The following is a 26,862-nucleotide window of genomic DNA, read 5'->3' on the forward strand; positions in this document are numbered from 1 at the left end:
CCAACTGCCTAGGAAGCAAGCATTCTTTGAGGGAAATCAAGACCCCTAAGACCTACTTCGTGAGTGGCCCCGCTGTCCAGAAATCTTCACTGCAACCTGTGCTCCCCTGACTGCGAAGACCCTTTTGACGCAAAGAGCCTGGTTTACCTTCTGCTCTGCACATAGTCCATCCAGCCGGGGTACCAATGAACCAGCTGTGCTCCCATGGTCCTGAGGCCCTTGTGACATGATCCATCATTTGGGGTTCCCCAGACTTACCTGTAAGTCCCTTATGCAGCCTGTTTTGGGGTGGTCCCCTTCTTCGTAACGCACCAGCTGCTAATGACAACAGCAGCCTGCTCTTGGGCGAATCTAGGATGCTGCCGACGATCCATTGGTGGGATATTGAACCTTGGCCTGCTCTTACCCTGATCCTTAAAGGTGCAACCCTAAAACTGGCTGTATGAATTTATATTCATTATTTGTGTTTTTCTCCATAGACTTTCATCATGCATAATCACGCAAAACAGTGAGCTATTTTCCGAACTTTGAAAATTCATAACTAAAATAGTACTTATCTGTGAACAAAATTCTCGGCTTGAAAGTTATATAAAAATCTCTGTTATATTTACAAATTGGTCTCAGATTCATACTTGAGATTGTGCCTCATTTCTTGCCTCGGTGAATACAACTTCTTAGCACCACCCTCTGATAAGCCTAACTGCTCGCCCACACTATCACTAATAGAGTGTCATTATCTACTTTTGCCTCTGTATTCCAACTACCAACTGGGGACCCACTGGACTCTCTGCACAATGTACCTAATTTTAGTGCACTATATAGAGAGCCAGCTTCATAAAATTGATGTTTGCTTCTTCAGCCTGATCGATGACCACTGTTTTGTCCACATGATGGGCATGCAGATATTGTTGAATTCATGCTTCTTCTGTAGGAATCTCTAGAAATAAATGTTACAAAAATAAGAAAGTCCTTCAAAAGTGTTACATCTGCTTTAGATGAAAGTGCATTAGGCTGGCACACAAACTACCTATCCCACAATGCTTAAACTTGAGCAAACCGTCAATGATAATGTCACAACAAATGACAAACACACAGCATGCAGATTTTCTTAGCCAAGTGCATCACTCAAACATCCTTCATAAATAACTTAGTTGCAGATAAGCTTGGTCATTCATTGATTTCCCTCATCCAATAAAGTGCTGGGATAGGAATCTTATGCCCCCACGAGGCCAATTCTATTAAATGCATTTCCCTTTTACTACTACTAATTCAAAAGTTGAAAGTCAATGGCCTTGTGTTTTCCATTATCAAAGCTTGAGGGCTGCATTACTTTTTTAAGCTGATGACGCTCAGATTTCTCATGAAGGATGTTGCATCTTGGGTAAATAGAAGTATATTTTGACAATGACCAGGGCACAGACAGAAAATGTTCTTCTGGATTCATACCAGAAGCTTTGGCTTAACAAGGATTTACCGGAATCCCTTGAATCCCTTGTTCTTCCAACCAATTTTGCAAGAGTAGTGTGGGACACTGAACTTGAACTTAACTCCTACATCACAGATGTTTTCCCTTTTTTCTTGGAACAGCTGAAGCTGACAATTTTGCAATAAAAGCATATTTGTGTATCTCATTACTTTTATATTAGACTATGAGAATGCTATATTTTAGGATGTAATCAGGGTCAGATTACAAGACTACAACATGCTCACAATGTAGAAGCTAGGTTTGTATTGCACCATGGCAAATTTGACATTGTTTCTATGAGTTCCTTCACGGTCTAAATATGTTACACTTAAACTAAAATTCTAGAGGGTCAATTAGGTCTTGGTGCAGTCGGTTTCCTGGTGGACCTTTGGACTGCATGCCATATTTAGAAATCCTCAGGAACCTGGAGGGAATCTTTGTGCTGTGAAGTCAGCTTCCAGCATGGTTGCTTCCCTCCCAGCACTGAAACTGTGCCAAGCACAAACCATTTTAAAGAACCCGCTTTGCAAACATTGTTGTATTCATATGATAAGCTACCCAAGCAGGAGTTTGTTTTCTCAATACAAATGGCCCCAAGGAACACGGAGTTTTATCCGTGTGAATGGGGGACATTCTATAATTTCCTTAATTTATCTGTCCTGCATCGTATGACAGGCATAGGCAGAAAAAATAGGTGACATTGATCTGCTGTCAATAGAACAGGATTACCATTTTTGTAAAATGGTGACCTCTTGGTGGACGGACCACTGGTTCAGAGGCTTTAACTGGTGTAACCAGTGAGACTGCGCCAGTATAAATACACAGTTCCCTCAGGCCTAATCAGAGTAGGGAACTGGAGATTTAGTGGAGGGTGAGCACCACCAGTTTATAGTCGTGCTCCTGAAGGATCTGTCCCTTGCTGTTGTGAGGATAAAATCAACTAATATGTACCCTATGTTTTTATAGTCATATGTAAGATCTGAATCCCTCTGCAGGAGAAGGTCAGGAATGCCCAATGTGTGGAGTTTAAAAAAAGTGTTTAGAACCTTTTTGTTTACTCGATAAATCTTTTTCATTTGAAGGATAGATGGACATGAAATTACTGCAACATTTAGTGTTTCATAACATTCCGTTTAAGGCATTTGTGCTTAAAGACAACAATATTGGGATAGTGCACCCCATAAATAATGTTAATAACAACAATTCCTATTCCCATTTTCACTCTCACTCTCAATGTCAATCTCTATCTCACTCTCACTCTCATTCTCATTCTCATTCTTATTCTTAAACTAGGTCTTAGTTATAGGGCCTGATTTTAATCTTGTAGTTGTAATGGGGTATACCCGTAACCCTCAGAACCTGGGTCCTAAAGTGATACACGAATAGGGGTTCTGTTAGGATTGAGGCAATTTCTTTGTGTGTCTAAATCAATAGTCTCTTCATAAATTATAGGAGAAAATTCTACGCATAAATCATAAAGACGCAACACCTTTTCTTAGATAGTCAATATTTTTTATTATTTTGCAGGTATTAATACCATGTATAATGTGGCTGTCCAAAACAAAACAGCGATAGGGAATCGTACATATAATGAAACAGTTTCAGTGACTGGTAGTGATACGTGAAACGTGGTGTATACAGGGATCAAAACATATAACAAAAACAATATTGGAGAACATAGAAAATCATCTGTCCATATGTGTTACATTGGTCACAACAAAATGTATTCTTTTGTTCAAGTGTTGTAACTTTTCATGGACGGATTGATGTAAATAACGTCGACGTTTCGACCCTAACATGTGGTGCACAGATAATTGCATCCAGGGCGGGTATTCATGAGAACAAAAAAGGCCGGACAGCCTGGAAATGAAGGAAGTAATAGCGTTGACTTGGTGCTATCACGGTGGAAGGTGTCAGCCGACACCTATCCCAGATTTCTTTGAAATGATCTACCAATGGATGAATATAATTGGCTTCACCAGCCGGTGAAGTGTAAAAGGGAGCGTCGCAACCACGATCACTGCGTGGGCGAGCAAGAAGACGTCCGATTAGATCCTCTCGTGGCGGTGATTTTATTCTTTGCGGGACTACAACCGTGCAGTCATGGTGGTGGCGGTCCTCGGAACTCCATTGAGCTGACAGGGATCCAACCGCAATATTTAAATGTTGCAGCTATAGACAGAAGACCGCTGCTGCAGCGGCTGTCTTCTGTGCTGGCTCACAGTACTCTGTTGCCATCAGGCTGGCTGATTTGTGTCCAGCCGATTTAGATGTTCCCATTGTGCTGGAAGTGTCATGGCAGCAGAGTTCTGATGGCGTGAGGTTCATGGGGCTGTGGAGACTGGTAAGTACAACGTATTTATACGTTAATACACATAAGTTTTATGTTTGGTGTAAACCATAAGTAGTCAATGTGGTATTCCCTTTTTGTTGTACTTCAGTCATGCTACTCACACAGCATTGACACGCTATTGAATGCTACCCACAGGCACCATTAGCAGAGCACCCCCCAAGCACCACAACACAAATATTTTTTGAAGTGTCACTACAGGTGTGTTCAATTTACCTTGATTAGCAGGAAACTGAGCACACCTGCATTTCACATAAGGAAAATATTGTAGGTAAGAGCAATGCAGACGTACAGGAGGCTACAGCACTTGCCACTGCAAGATACATAGGACAAGCAGGAAAAAAGGTAAATTTTTACCTCATTTCCTCCGACTACGCCAACTAGAAGTAGAAGGGATTACCACCACTGTTGCCATGACTGTAAGGCACAGCAAAATCAATTCAGCCGGAATATGTGCTGCATTCCCGCCGCCAGCCGACTCTGCCTATCCTGCCGCTGATGGGATGGGAATTCCTGGCATAATCGGCGGGATCATGGCGGTCTTTCATCCTTGGAACAGCCTACATCTAAATAGGGTGGGAGGACTGGCAACCCAGTGGGCAGAAAGACTGCTGAATAAGTGACAACAGGACCTGATCTGCCAAGATCTAAATCAAGCCCAAAGTCTTATTCTTAATTGTATTCCTTTTCTTGATGCTTTGTTGGTTTTATCTCCTTGTGTGCTAAAGATGTACTGGGGAAGTCCATAGCACTAGTGCTAGGGTGCCAAGGATGATTTCAACGCATCTAAGCACTCACCCACAATGGATGTACAAGTGCTCTCTCGGTGGGCCCACATGCCATATGCCTTCAACAGGGATTGCAGTGGAAGTATAAGAATTGCTGGGGGATGCACTAGAAGCCATTTGCTTCCAGTGTGTCAGGCAAGAAGGATGTTTGGGGTAACCACTCTCACTTGTGAGGGGGATCAGGCAGCAAGTGAAACACAGGGGGAAAGGAACATGTTTGCTTTCCCACAGGTGTCTCTCTTGCATGCATTTTTGCTTTGTGATACGGTGTGGGACCATGATTGGGCAGCAGGAATGCTCCCAGGAGGCCACTAGGGATTATTTTTTGCTGAGTGGAATGGCCTCTTTAGAAAGGTTTGAGCCCCAATTTGGGCCATATCGGACACACGGAGCAGTAAGACATTCCCTGCAACCGGACTATTTGTAATATTTTACTGTGAACACAGCCCATATTTTTAACAGTTCACTGTGAACAAGTGAGCAGCTTTAAACTTTTGCTTGTACTTCTCTCTAGACTTTTCGGTCTGCTGCGGGGCAACACGTTTGTGGAGAGACAGTTCCTGTACTTCAACTTTGACCTCAAGTTGTCCGCCATCTTGGAAGTTGGCAGTCCAACCTAGTTTTGCACTTATGGCTCCGGAGGGCATTAAATGTGCATGCATTCCAAAGCACTCAGCGGACACACAGAGCAGTAAGACGCGTCCTGCATTGGACTATTTGTAATATTTTACTGTGACCGCAGCACACATTTTTAACATTTCACTGTGATCGAGTGAGCAGCTTTACATTTTTACTTGTCTTTTACCTTTATTTCTCTCTGGACTCTTTGGTCCGCCACAGGGCAACATGTTTGTGTGGAGAGAGTTCCTGTACTTCAATTTTTACCTTGAGCTGGCTGCCATCTTGGAAGTTTGGTGTCCAGCCCATTTTGCACTTCCGGCTCCGGGGGTATTAAATGAGCATGCATTCCCGAGCGCGCAGCGGATGCACGCTGTTGGTGCGCCAGGGTCCAGGCATGCTGCCCATTTTCTCTCAGGGGACAATGGTATCCGGGAAAGAACCTATTCTCGGACCCACTTTTGCTTGACTTGTGCCCTAAATTTCATCATGGGGGTGCATGGATATGATCAATCTCAACATAGGGAAGGCAGAGCTCTGTCTGCACTGTAACTCTCTCAGCTGGGTTGACCACTGGCTGGTTGAGTTCAAAATCATTTTTCCTCATCTCACTAAAGCAAACAAAGGTTAACCCCCTAAAACATATAGGTTGCAGGGGAATGAGCAAGGTCACAGCCACTAACTGGGAGGCCGCCTTGGCTTCAGTTTCTGATGGGAGCAACACCGCTCTTCCTCCCACGGCAGAGGGCTTTTGCAATTGAATCACGAGGCCTTAGACATAGTTGCTCTACTCAAAAAATGGTGTCATTAAAAGAGCAAAACCCTCGGCTCTATAGCTCTCGGAAAAGATCATGGCTCTCAGGCATCAATGCCGTAGACAAGAACGGAAGTGGCGTGCTGATCTTTACCCTAGGAAAAAAGCCCCAAAAATATATTTTTCGCGGAAATATAAACACATCATTTTCCTGGCCAAATCCCATGTCCGTACTGAAAAGTTCATGTTGTGTTGACAGACAACTCTTACAACATGCTATTCAGAGTCATAAGGGAGATTTCTGAGCCACCAGGGACACAGCTGTTGAGCCCCTCCCAAGATTTTTGTGACAGAGTAGAACTCAACTTCCAGGACAAAGTCCTTAATATCTTTTATGAGTTCACCCCTACTGAAGATGATGAACTAACCACTGGGGTAGCCAAAGGGGAAAGTGATGATCCGTCGAAGGGGAAACTTATCCAGGTCTTCGGGAAGTATGCCCTGTCCTCTTTTCCACAAATCACAGCTCAGCAAACCAAGGAACTCCTACTTGGCCTAAAATCTGGCACTCCTTCGGACCCTTGTATGCCTTCATACTCAGACTTGCTCCTGACCTAATAGCCAACTTCCTGTGCAAGGTCTTCAACAACATACTCTTGTCCGGCAACTGCCCAGCCACCTCAAAGGAAACAATTGCTTCACCTCTTAATAAAAAACCTAACACCGACCCTCAGATTGGGAAAACGTTCGACCTATCTCCCTTCTCCCCGCTCCTGCTAAAATCTTGGAGAAATTCATCAATATTGAACTGATGAACAACATTGAATCCCAGGAAATCTTGGACGGATTCTGCGCCGGTTACAGCACCGTCTCCCCAGTGCACATGGTCCAGCGAGTGCAGGAAGTGGGAGTTACTGGTAGGACCTTGCAGCTTCTCCACTCTTTTATAGCCGGCAGAGTACACATCAGTAGTTGTAGAGGCCTTTGGGCTACCCTGTGGGGTCCCCCAAGGATCATCGCTGAGTCCCACTCTTTTTAACCTCTATGTGACCCCTCTGCCGAGTTGGTGAGAGCGTTCAGATTCCAGGTGCTCCCCTATGTGGTCAACACACAAATCATTGTTTCCATCGCAAATGATTTGCAATCGGTCGCAAAAAAGTTTAATCAGTGTATGTATGCCCAGCATTATATGTCGAATGAAGGGCAACTCATTAAAGATCAATACAGACAAAGCAGACGTGCTAGTTTTTGGCCCACAAAACTCAATACGGTCAAATGCCTGGTGGCCTGCAGACTGTGGTCCTCTTCCGGTCAGGATGGCAAAACATCTGGGGCCTTATTTATGAAGGCCTTGCGCCACCGGTGCATCACTTTTTCCCATGTTAAAAGTGACGCACCGGCGGCACAAGGCCTTCATAAATAAGGCCCCTGGGGATTACCTTTGACAAGGGTCTCACCTTCAAAGTTCAGGTCAGCCGCACAGTCAACACCTGTTTCTTCATCTTAAAAACCCTGAGAAAGATGCTGCTGTATATTCCATCTGAACTGCATCGGTTCACCATCATCGCACTAGCCACCTCCCAGCTTGACTACTGCAACACTCTGTACCTCAACATCAACATCAACACAGTTTCCCTGAACAAGCTTCAGGTGGTACAGAATGCAGAGTCAAGGCTGATTCTTAACATCCCAAAGTATCTGTCAGCCAGGGATAAGATTTGAGCCTTACATTGGCTCCTCATCAGGTAGCACATGTCCTTCAAAGTCCTGAATATGGTATATAAGGGTATGCGTAGCAAAGGCTCATCTCACTTGAAAACCATGTTCCAGAAGTACACTCGGGGGAAGGACAAGTGCAAAAAAAAGAATGCGGAACAATGTCATACATTCACCCCAGTATAGAGATCTTGGCCTAAATCCATAATTTTTTTGCTCACCATGCCATTCCAGTTTGGACCAGACATATGCAAATCAGTTTTGACCCTGCACCCAATGGGAACAGTTCAGCCCGAGCTGCCAGGCCAGGTCCTCTCTGGACAGGAAACATGCATCCTAGGACCGGTTTTGGGCTTTCAGCCATCATCAGCCAGGATACCTTGACTCCAGTGGCATGAAGAGCACAGGACCCACGTCTGGGCATACCCGCTGTTATCCCGAAACTGGTCCTTGGATGCCTTTTCCAGTCCAGGCAAGACATGGCTTGGCAGTTCTGGATGGACTGTTCCCATGAGGCACAGGGTCAAGACTGATTTGCATATAGCTGTGTCTGAACTGGGGTGGCAAAGTGAGCTAAAGAATGATGATGCATTCAACCCAGATCTGTGACTGGGGGTGAGTGTTTGAAAAATCCTCAGCACTCCGTCCATCATCTCTTTATGTACACTCTGGGGACGTCCTTGAGATCCTCCTCACAGAAAAAACTGGTTTCTCCTAGATTTCACAGGTACAGATGGGGCGATTGCTGCTTCTCTGTGGCAGCTATAAGACTTTGGAACTACTTGTCCCCTTCCATCTTCAAGGCAGACTCTTTTACGGTCTTCAGAAAACTTTTGAAAACATAGCTATTCGCTTCTTAGCTGGGTGTTGGCACTTCTCCCTCCTCCCCGTCCTCTCAGCACCTTGACACCCTCGGGTATGAGCGCACTTTATAAATATTATCCTATCCTATCCTACATTGGTTTTGGTTGTTTTCTACTCTGCCTGTGGGGCAGTTCAGCCATTGTTTAGGCCGATCTGTCTCCAGAGGGGTGGAAACTCCTATAGAAATCAGGATGAATGCACTGATTATGATTATGGAGAGCAGTCACTTGGGCAAGGGTATCTTCCTCAAAGGGGCAATTTTCTTTTGCTTCCGCTCCCCATTTTTTAGGCTGCTGTGTCTCCCGGGGTCGGTGGAAATTCACTAGATACCAGGGAAGACATATATTTTATATGTAGGGAGAGACCATTGGGCAAGGATTGCTTCCTCAAGGTGCATTTTGATTTTGTTTTTATCCCTCTTATTTTAGACTGGTCTACCCCTCAGTGGGTGGAAACCCAATAGATATCAGGAAGGTTTGCCCATATATTTAATTTATTGTGAGGGGCTCCTTGGGCAAGAGTACTTCCCCTAAGGAGGTAATTTTGTACTGTCCTCACCCAAGGCAGATCAGTCGTTTTTGGCCTGTCTGCTCCCTGAGAGGGGATCCCACTAGACACTAGGGAATAACTTGGGTATAGATCAGTGATACTGAAAGTATGGCCCAGGGGCCACTTGCGGACCTCTTGATATTTACATGGGGCCCCCTGGTGAACAGTAGCATGAGCAGCTGTTTACTTGCTGAGCACTAATATTCACAGAAAATGTTAAATAAACAGGAAAGCATTTATTTGCAGGTTAAATGAAGTTATGAAGTAACTATGGTGATGGCCTGCATCACTTGACTTTAGTTAGGTAACCTGCAAATAAATAGGCCTCCTTACACAATCCCTGATCCACCCAGACCACTCACCGTAACCATGCTGGCATAAGTGCAGCCCCCGGTCAGACCACAGACCATACTTTGGGGCCCCATGGCAAATGTTTACGAGACCCATGGTATAGATCAACCCGTATGATTTAAATCTGCTCCTCGAGCTGACTTTGTTGTGTTTTATAATATTAACTGTTTTATTTGTTATCATTTACATTTGTGACCTTATGGATTTTCTTTTTTTTTGTAGTGCAAAGCTGTTGATTTTCTTGGTGGCATATCCTACATGTGGTTTCCACATTGGTAGATCTGCAGTTTGTGTAGTTGCATGTGTTTGGTAAGGAGACTTTTTTGTAATGTTTACTTCAAATTTATATCATTGCCTAGCTTGATTTTTGTATACTGTTGTAATAATTTTAGCATATTTACTTTAGGTTTTATTGACTTTTAAATTCACATTTGAATGGTTGCATGATCTATAATGTGCTGTCTTGTGTGCAATATTTCTTTGTTTTTCTGTTCTAGTGGGATATCTTTGATGTTTGCTGTGTCTGTGCATAGTGGTGCAGTTGATTCTCTGTGCAGCTTTCCATGGCAAGTACTATATTTTTGTTGGACAAAGTTAATTGTGTAGTTTGTATTGATAGTTTCTTTCCAGATCATTGTATTTCACAAATTATATTTACTGTTTGATGTAGCCACAGTTCTCATTCGATGCAGTGTTGTTTTTTCTTTTTTGTGCATGACAGTGATATATAGATATATATAGCCTGTATGCTGTGTTAAGTTAGCATGAGCTTTTTAGGAGTTTAAATGCCATTTTACCTTTCTGCTACTTTTGCACACAACACATAGTTGTTGCTTTAGCTTTGAGCCTAGTAGAATGTTTTTGATTCATACGAGAAAAATATGTTGTTAAACTGACATCAGCCTTGCTAGGCGAGCTGTGTCTGTACAGTGAGTGCTGAAACCTTCAAGGATATCTGAACACAGTGGTTGTTGTGAGCACTGATCTTCGCACGTTCCTAGACATAACACACATGCAGCTGCAGCCAAGTTCTAGCTTTAGGCGCGTTTTATATTGCTTTGCACGATAGCATACAAACACACTTGATGGTGCTTTGCATGCAGAAGAGCTGGTTGCTGATGATGTGATCCCTTACCACTAGGATCTTGAGGTATGGGGCAGCTGTGCTAAAACCCAAAGAGACCTTCTTAGATATAATATAATATACTAGCTAGGGAGGGTGAGAATTAGGTTTTGTTAAACCCTATTCATTTTAGCTAAGCATGGGCGGAAAATCCGTTACGCTCGCGGATTTTGCGGATTTTCGGGAAATCCGCAATCCGCGAGATTTGCGGATTTCCCGCAAAATCCGCAAATTCGCACGCAGCGGATTTTTTTGGCGGCGCGCGGCGTTGGTGATACAATTTTTGCGGCGCGCGGCGTTTATCATCGTTTGCCGAGTTGTTCTTTTCGATAGTTTGCGAGTGCTGCGCCATTTTGGATCTTGCTGTGTGATCCCGCGGGAATTGGCGAGCGCGATTACGTCATCGCGGCTTGCCAGCGATAGTTTGTCAACGCGAGTACGGCGAGATCACGTCTCGCGGTACTTCGCAATTGCGAGATTTGAGATGCGGCGAGCGAAAATATAAATTTGCAATTCTGCACAAGAAATCCACCAGCAAGCCGCATAAACCTTCTAGAAATGATGATTTTTATCTGAATAACTCCTTAGTTTGACATTTGCCTGCACTTTTTTAGCGAGGAGTCCATTTTGGGGAGGGGGGCAGGGGGGTGGGAGGAAGGAAGTGCCCCACAGTCTTCAACTTCCTGTTCCTGTTCAGCAGGCTCCTCCCAGTGCTTTGTCCTGGTCACTTTTCATTTGGGTCTGGAGCTGGAAGGGTTACTTTTTGTGGATGCTGCTGGATATTTGGATTTGAGGCCTTTTTGACTTTCTTTGGATCACTGTTGGATTAGAAATTTTACAAGTAAGTTTGTTTGGGGCAATACAGTTGCTGCAATTAAAATTTTGGAATTTTCGATTTTTGGGCTGTTTTGGGGCCTTTTGCCCAGGGGTACTCAGTGGTGGGTGGACTGAGTCTTTCTGTGGGGTGTCTTGAATTTAAACATCATGGAGGGGCTGGATGGCTTGGGATTGTGCTTATTTTTCAGTGATTTTCGTTTTTTTGGGCTGTACTTGTGGCCTTTTCACCAGGGGTAGTGAGTGTTGCATGGGCCTAGTCTTTCTGTGGGGTGTCTTGAATTTAAACATCATGGAGGGCATGGATGGAATGGGATTGTGCTGATTTTTCTGTTTTTCGATTTTTGACCTGTTGTTGGGGCCATGACCAGGGGTAGTGAGTGGTGCATGGGCCTAGTCTTTCTGTGGGCTGTCTTGAACTTTAACATCATGGAGGGCATGGATGGAATGGGATTGTGCTGATTTTGCAGTGTTTTTCGATTTTTGGGGGTGTTCATGGGGAGGGACATGCCATGTGGCTGGTGGCCATTTTGAGTGCAGCTACAGGCACTGGCCATGTGCTGGCAGGCAAGTGGCCATTTTGAATGCAGGCTTTGTTGTTAGGCCTCCAACCATTTTGCCTACTTTTCAACCTTTATTTATGCCCAGGGGTAGTGAGTCTTGCATGGGCCTAGTCTTTCTGTGGGTTGTCTTGAATTTAAACATCATGGAGGCCATGGATGGAATGGGATTGTGCTGATTTTGCAGTGTTTTTCGATTTTTGGGGGTGTTCATGGGAAGGGACATGCCATGTGGCTGGTGGCCATTTTGAGTGCAGCTACAGGCACTGGCCATGTGCTGGCAGGCAAGTGGCCATTTTGAATGCAGGCTTTGTTGTTAGGCCTCCAACCATTTTGCCTACTTTTCAACCTTTATTTATGCCCAGGGGTAGTGAGTCTTGCATGGGCCTAGTCTTTCTGTGGGTTGTCTTGAATTTAAACATCATGGAGGCCATGGATGGAATGGGATTGTGCAGATTTTTCAGTGATTTTCGTTTTTTGGGCCTGTACTTGTGGCCTTTTCACCAGGGGTATTTGAGTCTAGCATGGGCCTAGTCTTTCTGTGGGCTGTCTTGAACTTAAACATCATGGAGGGCATGGATGGAATGGGATTGTGCTGATTTTTCTGTGTTTTTCGATTTTTGACCTGTTGTTGGGGCCTTGACCAGGGGTAGTGAGTGGTGCATGGGCCTAGTCTTTCTGTGGGGTGTCTTGAATTTAAACATCATGGAGGGCATGGATGGAATGGGATTGTGCTGATTTTGCAGTGTTTTTCAATTTTTGGGGGTGTTCATGGGGACAGGCCATGTGGGTGGGGGCCATTTTGAGTGCTGGTACAGGCAGGCCCTGGCCATGTGCTAGGAGGCAAGTGGCCATTTTGAATGCAGGCTTTGTTGTTAGGCCTCCAACCATTTTGCCTACTTTTCAACCTTTATTTATGCCCAGGGGTAGTGAGTCTTGCATGGGCCTAGTCTTTCTGTGGGTTGTCTTGAATTTAAACATCATGGAGGGCATGGATGGAATGGGATTGTGCAGATTTTTCAGTGTTTTTCGATTTTTGGGGGTGTTCATGGGGAGGGACATGCCATGTGGCTGGTGGCCATTTTGAGTGCAGCTACAGGCACTGGCCATGTGCTGGCACTGGCAGGCAAGTGGCCATTTTGAATGCAGGCTTTGTTGTTAGGCCTCCAACCATTTTGCCTACTTTTCAACCTTTATTTATGCCCAGGGGTAGTGAGTCTTGCATGGGCCTAGTCTTTCTGTGGGTTGTCTTGAATTTAAACATCATGGAGGGCATGGATGGAATGGGATTGTGCAGATTTTTCAGTGTTTTTCGATTTTTGGGGGTGTTCATGGGGAGGGACATGCCATGTGGCTGGTGGCCATTTTGAGTGCAGCTACAGGCACTGGCCATGTGCTGGCACTGGCAGGCAAGTGGCCATTTTGAATGCAGGCTTTGATGTTAGGCCTCCAACCATTTTGCCTACTTTTCAACCTTTATTTATGCCCAGGGGTAGTGAGTCTTGCATGGGCCTAGTCTTTCTGTGGGTTGTCTTGAATTTAAACATCATGGAGGGCATGGATGGAATGGGATTGTGCAGATTTTTCAGTGTTTTCCGATTTTTGGGGGTGTTCATGGGGAGGGACATGCCATGTGGCTGGTGGCCATTTTGAGTGCAGCTACAGGCACTGGCCATGTGCTGGCACTGGCAGGCAAGTGGCCATTTTGAATGCAGGCTTTGTTGTTAGGCCTCCAACCATTTTGCCTACTTTTCAACCTTTATTTATGCCCAGGGGTAGTGAGTCTTGCATGGGCCTAGTCTTTCTGTGGGTTGTCTTGAATTTAAACATCATGGAGGCCATGGATGGAATGGGATTGTGCAGATTTTTCAGTGATTTTCGTTTTTTGGGCCTGTACTTGTGGCCTTTTCACCAGGGGTATTTGAGTCTAGCATGGGCCTAGTCTTTCTGTGGGCTGTCTTGAACTTAAACATCATGGAGGGCATGGATTGAATGGGATTGTGCTGATTTTTCTGTGTTTTTCGATTTTTGACCTGTTGTTGGGGCCTTGACCAGGGGTAGTGAGTGGTGCATGGGCCTAGTCTTTCTGTGGGGTGTCTTGAATTTAAACATCATGGAGGGCATGGATGGAATGGGATTGTGCTGATTTTGCAGTGTTTTTCGATTTTTGGGGGTGTTCATGGGGAGGGACATGCCATGTGGCTGGTGGCCATTTTGAGTGCAGCTACAGGCACTGGCCATGTGCTGGCACTGGCAGGCAAATGGCCATTTTGAATGCAGGCTTTGTTGTTAGGCCTCCAACCATTTTGCCTACTTTTCAACCTTTATTTATGCCCAGGGGTAGTGAGTCTTGCATGGGCCTAGTCTTTCTGTGGGTTGTCTTGAATTTAAACATCATGGAGGGCATGGATGGAATGGGATTGTGCAGATTTTTCAGTATTTTCCGATTTTTGGGGGTGTTCATGGGGAGGGACATGCCATGTGGCTGGTGGCCATTTTGAGTGCAGCTACAGGCACTGGCCATGTGCTGGCACTGGCAGGCAAGTGGCCATTTTGAATGCAGGCTTTGTTGTTAGGCCTCCAACCATTTTGCCTACTTTTCAACCTTTATTTATGCCCAGTGGTAGTGAGTCTTGCATGGGCCTAGTCTTTCTGTGGGTTGTCTTGAATTTAAACATCATGGAGGCCATGGATGGAATGGGATTGTGCAGATTTTTCAGTGATTTTCGTTTTTTGGGCCTGTACTTGTGGCCTTTTCACCAGGGGTATTTGAGTCTAGCATGGGCCTAGTCTTTCTGTGGGCTGTCTTGAACTTAAACATCATGGAGGGCATGGATTGAATGGGATTGTGCTGATTTTTCTGTGTTTTTCGATTTTTGACCTGTTGTTGGGGCCTTGACCAGGGGTAGTGAGTGGTGCATGGGCCTAGTCTTTCTGTGGGGTGTCTTGAATTTAAACATCATGGAGGGCATGGATGGAATGGGATTGTGCTGATTTTGCAGTGTTTTTCGATTTTTGGGGGTGTTCATGGGGACAGGCCATGTGGGTGGGGGCCATTTTGAGTGCTGGTACAGGCAGGCCCTGGCCATGTGCAGGCTTTGTTGTTAGGCCTCCAACCATTTTGCCTACTTTTCAACCTTTATTTATGTCCAGGGGTAGTGAGTCTTGCATGGGCCTAGTCTTTCTGTGGGTTGTCTTGAATTTAAACATTATGGAGGGCATGGATGGATTGGGATTGTGCTGATTTTGCAGTGTTTTTCGATTTTTTTGTGCTCTATAACTGAACTGATGTTCCTCTGTCTTCCATTTTTTTTAGGTGCACAAGACTCAAGAGAACCACCAGTGCCAGGAAGAAGTCCTGCAGCGGTGTGTGTGTGCAGCATAACGTCACGCGACGTCACGTCTGGCCTCAGACAACTCTACAATTCGTGCAACTGCGGCCTGCTGTCTGACCTGCTCTGAAGAAGATGGCCCCGCCCCCAAAGAAAGTTCTCCGTAGCTCCTCTAGCAAGAAAGTTGCTAGTAAGGAGCAGAAGAAGCAAGTTACCAAGGAGGCTGGTGTGCCACCCGCCACGTTTTTTGGGAGCAAAAAAAAAAGTACGCCTGCAGCAGCAGGATCTGCTGGGGACCAAGCTGGGAGCAGCACCCCTGCTCCATTGGGTTCAGTGCCTCCACCACCACGCCAACTTAAGTCAAAGCCCTTGAGTGCTTCAGAGGCAGTCAGTGTACTTCTCCAATCACCATCGACCAGTGATGTTGGCTCATCGCAAGAAAGTAGCAGCAATGTCCCTGAATCAACACAGGTTGTTGTAACTCATCTGACAAGTGTTGAACAACCACAGCCGCAACAACAACACCATGTGCAAGTACACGCCCAAGTACATGTGGAAGGAGAGGCAGCAAAAGGAGATGCGCAAGCAAAGGTGCATGGAGGTTCACAAGTGCCCACAATAGTTGTTCCTCCCGAAGTAGGGGCACATCAGGAAATCGACAATGAAGCCGAGGTATCATTGGAAGCCACTCCTCCTGATGATCATTCATTGTCTTCCACATCCCTAGCAAGGAAAAGATCAAGGGGGGTGTCTACATCTTCTTCAAGCCCACCTCGTTCTGATGCAAGTGATCTGTCTTGGGAACCACAACTGCGGTCTGACAGTGAGGCACACCATGATCTGACACCGGTACCTAAGCGTAAAAGGAAGGTCGTCCAAAAACTCAAACCTATGGAGTGTGATGAGGCTCAACAAGAAGTGACAGATACTGCTGGTGATGAAGCCTCTCACGATGACGACGAGCCAGTCATCACAAAGGTCACTGCAGCCCCACCGGGCATGCAGCAAAGAGACATTTTGACCCTATCCCGAGAAGCTGCTGAGCGTGATGATGATGTCGGCGAGGAGGCAATGGAAATGGAATCATTAGATTTGGAGTTAAGTAGTACACCAAAACCTACCGCTTCCATATTTCTTCGCAAGAAGGTACCCACCTCGTCCTCGACCTCAATTCGTGGTGGTGAAAGTGCAAAACGTACTGAAGTTCGGCAATCCACATCCTCCACTTCATCTGGCATTAGCAGCAGGACCACCACCACCAGTATCGCCGCCTCCTCCGGCCCCCGAAGACATTTCAAGTCTCCAGTTTGGGACTTCTTTAGTGTTTGCCCAAAAAAGGAAAACGTAGCCATTTGTAGCCTTTGTAAGCTTCGATTTAGTCGTGGTAAGCTTGGTTCTAACTATGGTACCGGAGGCCAGAGAGGTCATCTTGAGAGAGCGCACCCTGTCCAATGGTTTCCGCACCTAGAGGCGGTCAAGAAAGCCGGAATTGCACGTAATGAAAACGTTGATTTTTCATCTGCTGATGACGAGGAGGTAGAAGACGATTCAAACACTCACTTACACCCAGTTCCCATGTCAGCAGCACACCCCATGGGAGCCACACTAAGAGTGTGGGAGAGAGCCCAGGAAGGTGGAGGACGCCGTGCAGTTCAGCTATCCTTGACAGAGTGGACCGCTAATGTGATAAAAAAGCCCCACAAAGAAGAAGCTATAAGGAGAAAGAAATAAACTTAAGATGTATTCATTCTAACCATACAGAGTTAATGGTGGATGAAATTATCAGAAGGTAGCTCCCAGAGGCGTCCTCCATCACTCTTAAAAGACCAAGAGTAAAGCGGACCGGACTGAAGCGTGTCCCAAATCTTTACCAAAACAAGTGACGCTCAACCAAAGACACTTGCACAAGAAATAAGTGATAAGGAAAGACAGCGAGCACAAGAAGAAACGTGTTCAATCTGAAATACAAGAAAGATCACCAGGATGTTCGCACCTGGAGTAGAATAACTGAATCGTGAACGAGTCCGTGAAGAAGGTGCAAAATAAAGAGGCACCGAAACGCCGCGTCGACACTTTTTCGTTCCTATGTCCCAGTAATTTTTAACAAAAACCATTGTATAATTGACAGTATGATGTTTTAATAATAATTGTTTTAAAATGATGAATGTTTTTTGCGTTTGTAAAAACCTAGAATAAATTTGTAATTTTGTAAATGTTGTGACTTATTATAAATTGTTTGCATTATGTTTTTTAAATAAATAATTGATCAATATTTTTATACAACAACACTATTGTTTCATGTTTTTGCTGATACTTGTGGGCACCATTTTCATTGAAGTGTAAATTTGGTAACTACTGTAACACTACAAACCCCCTTGCTTCTCTAGGGAAGACCCCATGACTAATTAAAGATTTGATAAATAGTGAATCCAGGAGAAGGAACTCTGAATTTTTGCTATTGTTGACCCAATCCTTTTCCTGATAGAAAGGGTAGCTCCCAGACAACCTATTTTGTGGGAGAGAGTGAGACATCAATGCGGAAAAGTTCATCAGCGAGCGTAACTGGGTCGAAGAGATCATCATCATCCCGTAAATCCTTGGTGCAGGGCAACATTAAAAAGATGTTGTTTACAGAAGCGCAATATGAACGCAACCACCCAATGACCCGTCTGTATAACACTAAGCTGGCTAAAATGCTAGCTCTGGACCTTCTCCCTTTTTCTTTTGTAGAAGGGGTTGGTTTTCTAGAATTAGTGACAGCGCTCTGCCCTAAATGGAAGGTTCCTAGCCGGTTCTATTTTGCCCGAGTTGCGGTTCCAGCACTACATGAAGATGTTCTGAAGGTGATTGGGGCAGCTTTGCAGAAGAGTGCTGTTCACACTATACATCTGACAACAGACATGTGGACCAGTGGCGCAGGCGCTGATTACATGTGCATCACTGCACACTGGGTTTCTTTTTCAGGGGCTAAAGCAAAGCTAAACGCAGGTGTTGACACGAACATTGTTTTTAAAGGTGCTCGGAAACATGCAACACTAGCCATGTTTGGTTTGGAGAAACGTCACACAGCAGAAAACATTTTGGATGTCTTTAACACAAAGGTCCTTAACTGGCTGTCCCCACTAAAACGCAAGGTTGGTTATGTTTCCACGGACAATGGCGCCAATATAGTTAAGGCCATGAGGGACGGTTACTATTTCAGAGTGCCGTGTTTGGCGCACTGTATAAACCTGGTTGTCCAAAAATTCTTGGGTAATAAAGGCAGTGCAGCGTACAGTGTATTGGACACCTGCCGAAAAATGTGCAAGCATTTCAGCCATTCTTTTAAGGCCCGGAAGCAGCTGAGGAGCCTGCTATATCAACATCAAATGCCAGTGAAAGCACTCATCCAGGAGGTGGTAACACGTTGGAACTCAACCTTCTACATGCTTGAGCGTCTGTATGAGCAGTATACGGAACTCGATCAATATTTCCTTAAAGAGGGTGCAGAGGAGCTGAGGATGGGTGGGCCGCAATGGAACATAGTTGAAAGCCTGACACGCATGCTTCGTCCTTTTGAGTTCTTCACGCGTACAGTCAGCAAGGAGGACTCTAATTTGGGAAAAGCTATCCCATTGTTGTACATGCTGGAGGACCAACTGAAGGAGGTGTGTTCTGTGTTTGGAAAAGATAAAAACCAAGACTCTTTGCTTCTGGCTGAGCAATTATTAGAGCTCCTACAAGGTGATGAACGTCTTAAAAAGATCCACTCAGAACAGCATTACATTTGTGCTACTATTCTGGATCCACGCTACAAAAAGGCGCTGGCAGGCCAAGCATTCTTTCCTTTTGATGATGAACATGTTCCAAAGTACAAACGTTGGCTAGCCTTGTCAGCCAAGAAGTTTGAAACAGAACGGCTGGAAATTGAAGGAAATGGCAGTACATCAGCAGGCCATCCCCAGTCAAAACAATCCACTTCTGCACCTGTGGCTGTGGCACAAGTGACCTCTCAGCCGTTAAAGACACCGGCAACCGGATCATCTGCACGAAAGACAACAGAAACATTGGAGGCTGAAGAGGATTGGCTAGCTCTGCGTGGGTTTGGTTCTCAAAAGGTCAGAGGCACAGCAAGAGCTAAGCAAAGTGGAGGAACCTTGGATGAGGACCTTGAGTCGATGGTGAAGGACTATCTGAATGACTCAACAGAGGTCTATGTTAATTCTGACCCATTGGCGTATTGGCATGGGAAAAAAGAATTGTGGCCACAGCTCACCAACCTGGCTTTAAACTACTTGTCTTGCCCACTCGCAAGCGTGTCTTCTGAACGGGTTTTCAGTGCGGCTGGTGGGATTGTAACTCCCAAACGGAGCCGCCTCTCGCCCAAAAATGTGGAGAGGTTAACAATGATCAAGATGAATCAGCACCTCATACCACCAGATTTCAGAGTACGAGAGAGCGTGCCGGATGAAGAGGAGGTGGCCAGCAACATAGATGAGGGAATTTCTACTCTGTCAGGTGACACTGAGCTCACCCTGCCTGAATTCGCAGAGTATGATGACGAAGCCTTATTCTTATTCCTGGACCGTGATACCGACTTCGAGCCCTGAAAATGAGACAACGAATCAATAACTTTCTTTTTCATCCTTATTCACTTTTATTCCTGTGTGTCTGTCTTTCTTTGTTGTGCACAGTTAATATAATTCAAACTTTAATCAGATAATCACAAAAACAAGCCCATCAGCAGAACTGTCTTCACTTGTTTGCTAATTGATTTGAAGGTGGACAGTCTGCATTCCTCAGGTTCACAAGTTCAGAAGAACATGCTCCTCTATCCTCCTCCTCCAGACTCCTATTTCCATCAAAGCAGAGGGCTGGTTTACGCCCAATGAAGAAAGACTCAGCACTTGTGGGGGTGTTGTTCTACCTCTTTGCAGGTGAGTTGACGGGTCTGGGGCCATTGCTGGGAAGCACTAAAAGTGGTTTGGACCAAATCCGAGGCGGAACATTTTTTGTGTTTTTGATGACTTGCTTGCCTTTGAGGTGCTCTTAGGGGGAGTTCCGTCTGTTTGTGGGTGAGTTTCGTGGTCTGGGAGCATTGCTGGGACACTCTAATCTTGATTGCATTTGCTTTTCAGGAAATCCGTCGTGGCAACCCCGACTTATGGCCTAGCTACGCAGCGCGTTTGGACCGAAGGCCCAGAAATATTGCAAGTATGAGATTTTGCTTTTGGCCTGTTTGGGGGTGTTATGCTTCTTGGCGGGTGGGTTGCCGGGTCTTGGGGCATTCCTGGGAAGGTCTAATACCGGGTAGAAGTGGTTGGGACAAAATCCAGGCCGATTTTTTTTTTGGCTATTTCTGACATTTTGCTCTATGTAGCGTTTTCGGGGGTCCTGTTTGGGGGGCTTCCTGGTGTTTGTGGGTGAGTTTCGTGGTCTGGGAGCACTGCTGGGACACTCTAATCTTGATTGCATTTGCTTTTCAGGAAATCCGTCGTGGCAACCCCGACTTATGGCCTAGCTACGCAGTGCGTTTGGACCGAAGGCCCAGAAATATTGCAAGTATGAGATTTTGCTTTTGGCCTGTTTGGGGGTGTTATGCTTCTTGGCGGGTGGGTTGCCGGGTCTTGGGGCATTCCTGGGAAGGTCTAATACCGGGTAGAAGTGGTTGGGACAAAATCCAGGCCGATTTTGTTTTTTGGCTATTTCTGACATTTTGCTCTATGTAGCGTTTTCGGGGGCCTGTTTGGGGGGCTTCCTGGTGTTTGTGGGTGAGTTTCGTGGTCTGGGAGCACTGCTGGGACACTCTAATCTTGATTGCATTTGCTTTTCAGGAAATCCGTCGTGGCAACCCCGACTTATGGCCTAGCTACGCAGTGCGTTTGGACCGAAGGCCCAGAAATATTGCAAGTATGAGATTTTGCTTTTGGCCTGTTTGGGGGTGTTATGCTTCTTGGCGGGTGGGTTGACGGGTCTTGGGGCATTCCTGGGAAGGTCTAATACCGGGTAGAAGTGGTTGGGACAAAATCCAGGCCGATTTTTTTTTGGGCTATTTCTGACATTTTGCTCTATGTAGCGTTTTCGGGGGCCTGTTTGGGGGGCTTCCTGGTGTTTGTGGGTGAGTTTCGTGGTCTGGGAGCACTGTTGGGACACTCTAATCTTGATTGCATTTGCTTTTCAGGAAATCCGTCGTGGCAACCCCGACTTATGGCCTAGCTACGCAGCGCGTTTGGACCGAAGGCCCAGAAATATTGCAAGTATGAGATTTTGCTTTTGGCCTGTTTGGGGGTGTTATGCTTCTTGGCGGGTGGGTTGCCGGGTCTTGGGGCATTCCTGGGAAGGTCTAATACCGGGTAGAAGTGGTTGGGACAAAATCCAGGCCGATTTTTTTTTGGGCTATTTCTGACATTTTGCTCTATGTAGCGTTTTCGGGGGCCTGTTTGGGGGGCTTCCTGGTGTTTGTGGGTGAGTTTCGTGGTCTGGGAGCACTGCTGGCTATATATACTTTACTTTGCAAGAGGTTTGAAGCAAATCCATGGTGGCAGAGGGGACTTAGGGCCTAGCTGCAGAGCGCGCGCGGAGTGATTTGGGAAATTTGTGAAAAATTGACTAAGTCCCCATTTTTGTACTTTTGCTCTTTGGCTGTTTGGGGGTCTTCTACTCGTTTTCTCCTGGGTTGACGGCTCTGGGGCCATTGCTGGGAAGCTCTAATACCGGATAAAAGTGTTTTGGACCAAATCCCAGGCGGAATTTTTTTTGTGTTTTTGATGACTTGCTTGCCTTTGAGGTGCTCTTAGGGGGGGTTCCGTCTGTTTGTGGGTGAGTTTCGTGGTCTGGGAGCATTGCTGGGACACTCTAATCTTGATTGCATTTGCTTTTCAGGAAATCCGTCGTGCCAACCCCGACTTATGGCCTAGCTACGCAGCGCGTTTGGACCGAAGGCCCAGAAATATTGCAAGTATGAGATTTTGCTTTTGGCCTGTTTGGGGGTGTTATGCTTCTTGGCGGGTGGGTTGCCGGGTCTTGGGGCATTCCTGGGAAGGTCTAATACCGGGTAGAAGTGGTTGGGACAAAATCCAGGCCGATTTTTTTTTGGGCTATTTCTGACATTTTGCTCTATGTAGCGTTTTCGGGGGCCTGTTTGGGGGGCTTCCTGGTGTTTGTGGGTGAGTTTCGTGGTCTGGGAGCACTGCTGGCTATATATACTTTACTTTGCAAGAGGTTTGAAGCAAATCCATGGTGGCAGAGGGGACTTAGGGCCTAGCTGCAGAGCGCGCGCGGAGTGATTTGGGAAATTTGTGAAGAATTGACTAAGTCCCCATTTTTGTACTTTTGCTCTTTGGCTGTTTGGGGGTCTTCTACTCGTTTTCTCCTGGGTTGACGGCTCTGGGGCCATTGCTGGGAAGCTCTAATACCGGATAAAAGTGTTTTGGACCAAATCCCAGGCGGAATTTTTTTTGTGTTTTTGATGACTTGCTTGCCTTTGAGGTGCTCTTAGGGGGGGTTCCGTCTGTTTGTGGGTGAGTTTCGTGGTCTGGGAGCATTGCTGGGACACTCTAATCTTGATTGCATTTGCTTTTCAGGAAATCCGTCGTGCCAACCCCGACTTATGGCCTAGCTACGCAGCGCGTTTGGACCGAAGGCCCAGAAATATTGCAAGTATGAGATTTTGCTTTTGGCCTGTTTGGGGGTGTTATGCTTCTTGGCGGGTGGGTTGCCGGGTCTTGGGGCATTCCTGGGAAGGTCTAATACCGGGTAGAAGTGGTTGGGACAAAATCCAGGCCGATTTTTTTTTTGGCTATTTCTGACATTTTGCTCTATGTAGCGTTTTCGGGGGCCTGTTTGGGGGGCTTCCTGGTGTTTGTGGGTGAGTTTCGTGGTCTGGGAGCACTGCTGGCTATATATACTTTACTTTGCAAGAGGTTTGAAGCAAATCCATGGTGGCAGAGGGGACTTAGGGCCTAGCTGCAGAGCGCGCGCGGAGTGATTTGGGAAATTTGTGAAAAATTGACTAAGTCCCCATTTTTGTACTTTTGCTCTTTGGCTGTTTGGGGGTCTTCTACTCGTTTTCTCCTGGGTTGACGGCTCTGGGGCCATTGCTGGGAAGCTCTAATACCGGATAAAAGTGTTTTGGACCAAATCCCAGGCGGAATTTTTTTTGTGTTTTTGATGACTTGCTTGCCTTTGAGGTGCTCTTAGGGGGGGTTCCGTCTGTTTGTGGGTGAGTTTCGTGGTCTGGGAGCATTGCTGGGACACTCTAATCTTGATTGCATTTGCTTTTCAGGAAATCCGTCGTGCCAACCCCGACTTATGGCCTAGCTACGCAGCGCGTTTGGACCGAAGGCCCTGAAATATTGCAAGTATGAGATTTTGCTTTTGGCCTGTTTGGGGGTGTTATGCTTCTTGGCGGGTGGGTTGCCGGGTCTTGGGGCATTCCTGGGAAGGTCTAATACCGGGTAGAAGTGGTTGGGACAAAATCCGCGCGGAAAAGCCTTTAGTTTTGGCACTTTTTGTAACTTAGGGTTCGTTAGGGTTAGCCCTAGCAGCAGGATTGCATGTGTTTCGGGGTGTTCTAGATTTTTCCAACTGAGTTCTGGGGTCTTAGAGCACTCGTGAGAATGTGTAATTTTGGTTGCAAGTCATTTGAAGAAAATCCATGGTGGGAAAGGGGGGATTTGGCATAGTTAAAGAAAGCCTTTGCCACTATTCTTAACTTAGGGTTCGTTAGGGTTAGCAGTATTTCTATTGCATGTGTTTGAGTGGGGGGGATTTCGAGTCTTGGAGCGATGCTGGCTATGGCTACTTTTGCTTGGTTGCTTGCAAGTGGTTTGAATGCAATCCACGGTGGGTAATGGGTAATTAGGAAGGGGGTACTTCGGCCTACTTTTACTTTCAAAGTAAGTTTTGTCACCAGTTTTCTGCTAGGCCTCGTTTTTTGAGATTTGATTGGGGGTCTTCTACATTTTTGCGACTGGCTTTAGTAAGGGTCTGGGTGGGAGCACTGCTCGGAAGATCTAATTTTGTTCTAAAACACAGTTTACAGTACACCTAGCTTGAGGGGCAAGATCCTCTACATTAATTTGCCCATACTTATTTATCCTTCAAAAGGTGACTCAGAGTACGCACTTTCAAAAATATTGTACTGTCTACTAGGAAAATCAAATTGTGACTTTTTGCACTCCACAGCCTACATACCTTATATTTATTTATCAGTGGTGTTGTAATATTATATCACTTCCTGTTTTTCGTTGAATAATTACAGGCCGGGTTTCAGTCTCTGCAATGGGGAAAAAAGGATGGAGTCAGGCTTCACAGTAGCGAGCCACAATTCAGCATCAGGCAGGCAGTGGACAGGGTGTCTTCTGGTGACCAACATCGATGGACGAAGCGTCGGCTGCAATGGAGGAGTGCCGCTAATAGGAGGATTTTTTTTCTGCAGGCAACTTACTTACCACTTCCAACAGGACCACTACAACCACATAGATACAGTATCCCTTGCCTTTTTCTCTGACTGTGACTGCATTTCTTGGCTCTCTCTCGGCTTCTAAATTGATCCCTTAACACATCACTTAGTCCACTCCACTATCACATCTGCACCACACATAGTCATTTGTAAGTGCTCCTACGTAATTCGCAAGTCGCAGCATGCCCCAGGCCGTAGAGGACTGGGATGGCCCCAATGATGAAGCATGTCACCAAGGGGCAACCCTGGTGAGTGAGGGGACACCTAGAAAAAAAGCAATTTCTCCTTTTCTATCTACTATACCTTCCAGACCAACCCCACTGAGTGTTGTTGTGAATGGATTTATAGTGACCAGCAAGGCTCTCGGGTATCTGGCTACAGAGACCTTATGTTGAATATCGTTATCAATAATTTACACATAGGCCCTTTACTGTTGCATTCTTTCTTCCACAGTTGTCGAATGTACTACTTACTTTTCACTGACATGCATGCAGTAGTGCATGCACTTTCAAAGATTGATGGATAGGTTTGTACCCAAAGAATTGTTTATGTTCAATTGTTTGTCTATGCTGTGCTTTTTTTTACAGGGTGTCTTCTGGTGACCAACATCGATGGACGAAGCGTCGGCTGCAATGGAGGAGTGCCGCTAATAGGAGGATTTTTTTTCTGCAGGCAACTTACTTACCACTTCCAACAGGACCACTACAACCACATAGATACAGTATCCCTTGCCTTTTTCTCTGACTGTGACTGCATTTCTTGGCTCTCTCTCGGCTTCTAAATTGATCCCTTAACACATCACTTAGTCCACTCCACTATCACATCTGCACCACACATAGTCATTTGTAAGTGCTCCTACGTAATTCGCAAGTCGCAGCACGCCCCAGGCCGTAGAGGACTGGGATGGCCCCAATGATGAAGCATGTCACCAAGGGGCAACCCTGGTGAGTGAGGGGACACCTAGAAAAAAAGCAATTTCTCCTTTTCTATCTACTATACCTTCTGTCAGGTTACGCAGCCCCTAAGCGCCTACCGTACTATGAAACTACATTTCCCATGAGTAGGCGGGAGACTTGCAGGAAGTTTATCTGGGGAACAGACGCGCTTCCTGTTGCGCGTTATTCTGGTTTCTGTTCTGCACCGGCATGAGAGCGGACGCTCTGCATGCTTTTCTATCGTGTCTCCTGTGGACTATCACCTTCCCCCCCCCCCCCCCCCCCTGAGGCTCAGTGGGAAGCGCTTCCGTGTTCTGTCCTTGGCGGTAGACGGACTTCACGCGTCTTCAGGTAAAGCCGCTCTAAACTCTTCGGCCGCCCGTGCGGTCAGCTGATTACTGCCTGAACGGATTGTTAAGGGAGGTTCTGTGACTGTTTTCTAACAGAATTCTACCTTTGCTGAATTCCTGTTTGGTTGAATTGTGTGTGGCGGAGCACAGTGGCGGTCTATACCACGTGTTAGCGTTCACATCGGGGATCGTTTTTGTACTATTAAAACGGAGCGCGGTAGTAAGGACAACTACGCGTCTCCGTTGTATAACTGTGTATTTCAAAGGACCTCCATAACTGGCCATGTAGTGAGGTAACTACAGGCTACCCCAGTTCTCTTTGTGTAGTGCACCGTGGGGTGTGTTGTTGGCAGAATTCAGTGGTGGTCGCAACTACGTTTTTCTGTTTGACCTTCACCAAAGATTCTCTACTGGGTCATTACTTAGAGAGCGCAGTGTTGTAGTTCTTGCTTCCTACACACTACCGTTTCCCTCTTCCTTTTTGTTGGACCATACATCTTTGCTTTGACTATTTGGAACCCCCTTTGTACATTGAGTCCTCTACCATGTTTGTGGTATGTTGTGAGTAGTGGGTTTGATGTCTTAGTATAACGCGAGTGTGTTTGGTGCGACAGGAGTGTGTTCGTTAACTATATGTTTATGTGTTTCTTAGGCCTTCCTCACAGATTGTGGCAGAAGGGCTATAGTATTTCCTATCCAAGGTCATGTTTTCTTGGTGCTCAGGTACTTGTCTACTTCCTTGGTTATTTAGTGAGACTATATGAGAGTAGCCTTGTATGTTAGGACAGCACTTCACTGATGCCTGTCTTGTCTTCTGTTACAGGTATCCTT

The sequence above is a fragment of the Lissotriton vulgaris genome, chromosome 9, assembly GCF_964263255.1.
Source record: "Lissotriton vulgaris chromosome 9, aLisVul1.2, whole genome shotgun sequence".
In the NCBI taxonomy this organism is placed as follows: domain Eukaryota; kingdom Metazoa; phylum Chordata; class Amphibia; order Caudata; family Salamandridae; genus Lissotriton; species Lissotriton vulgaris.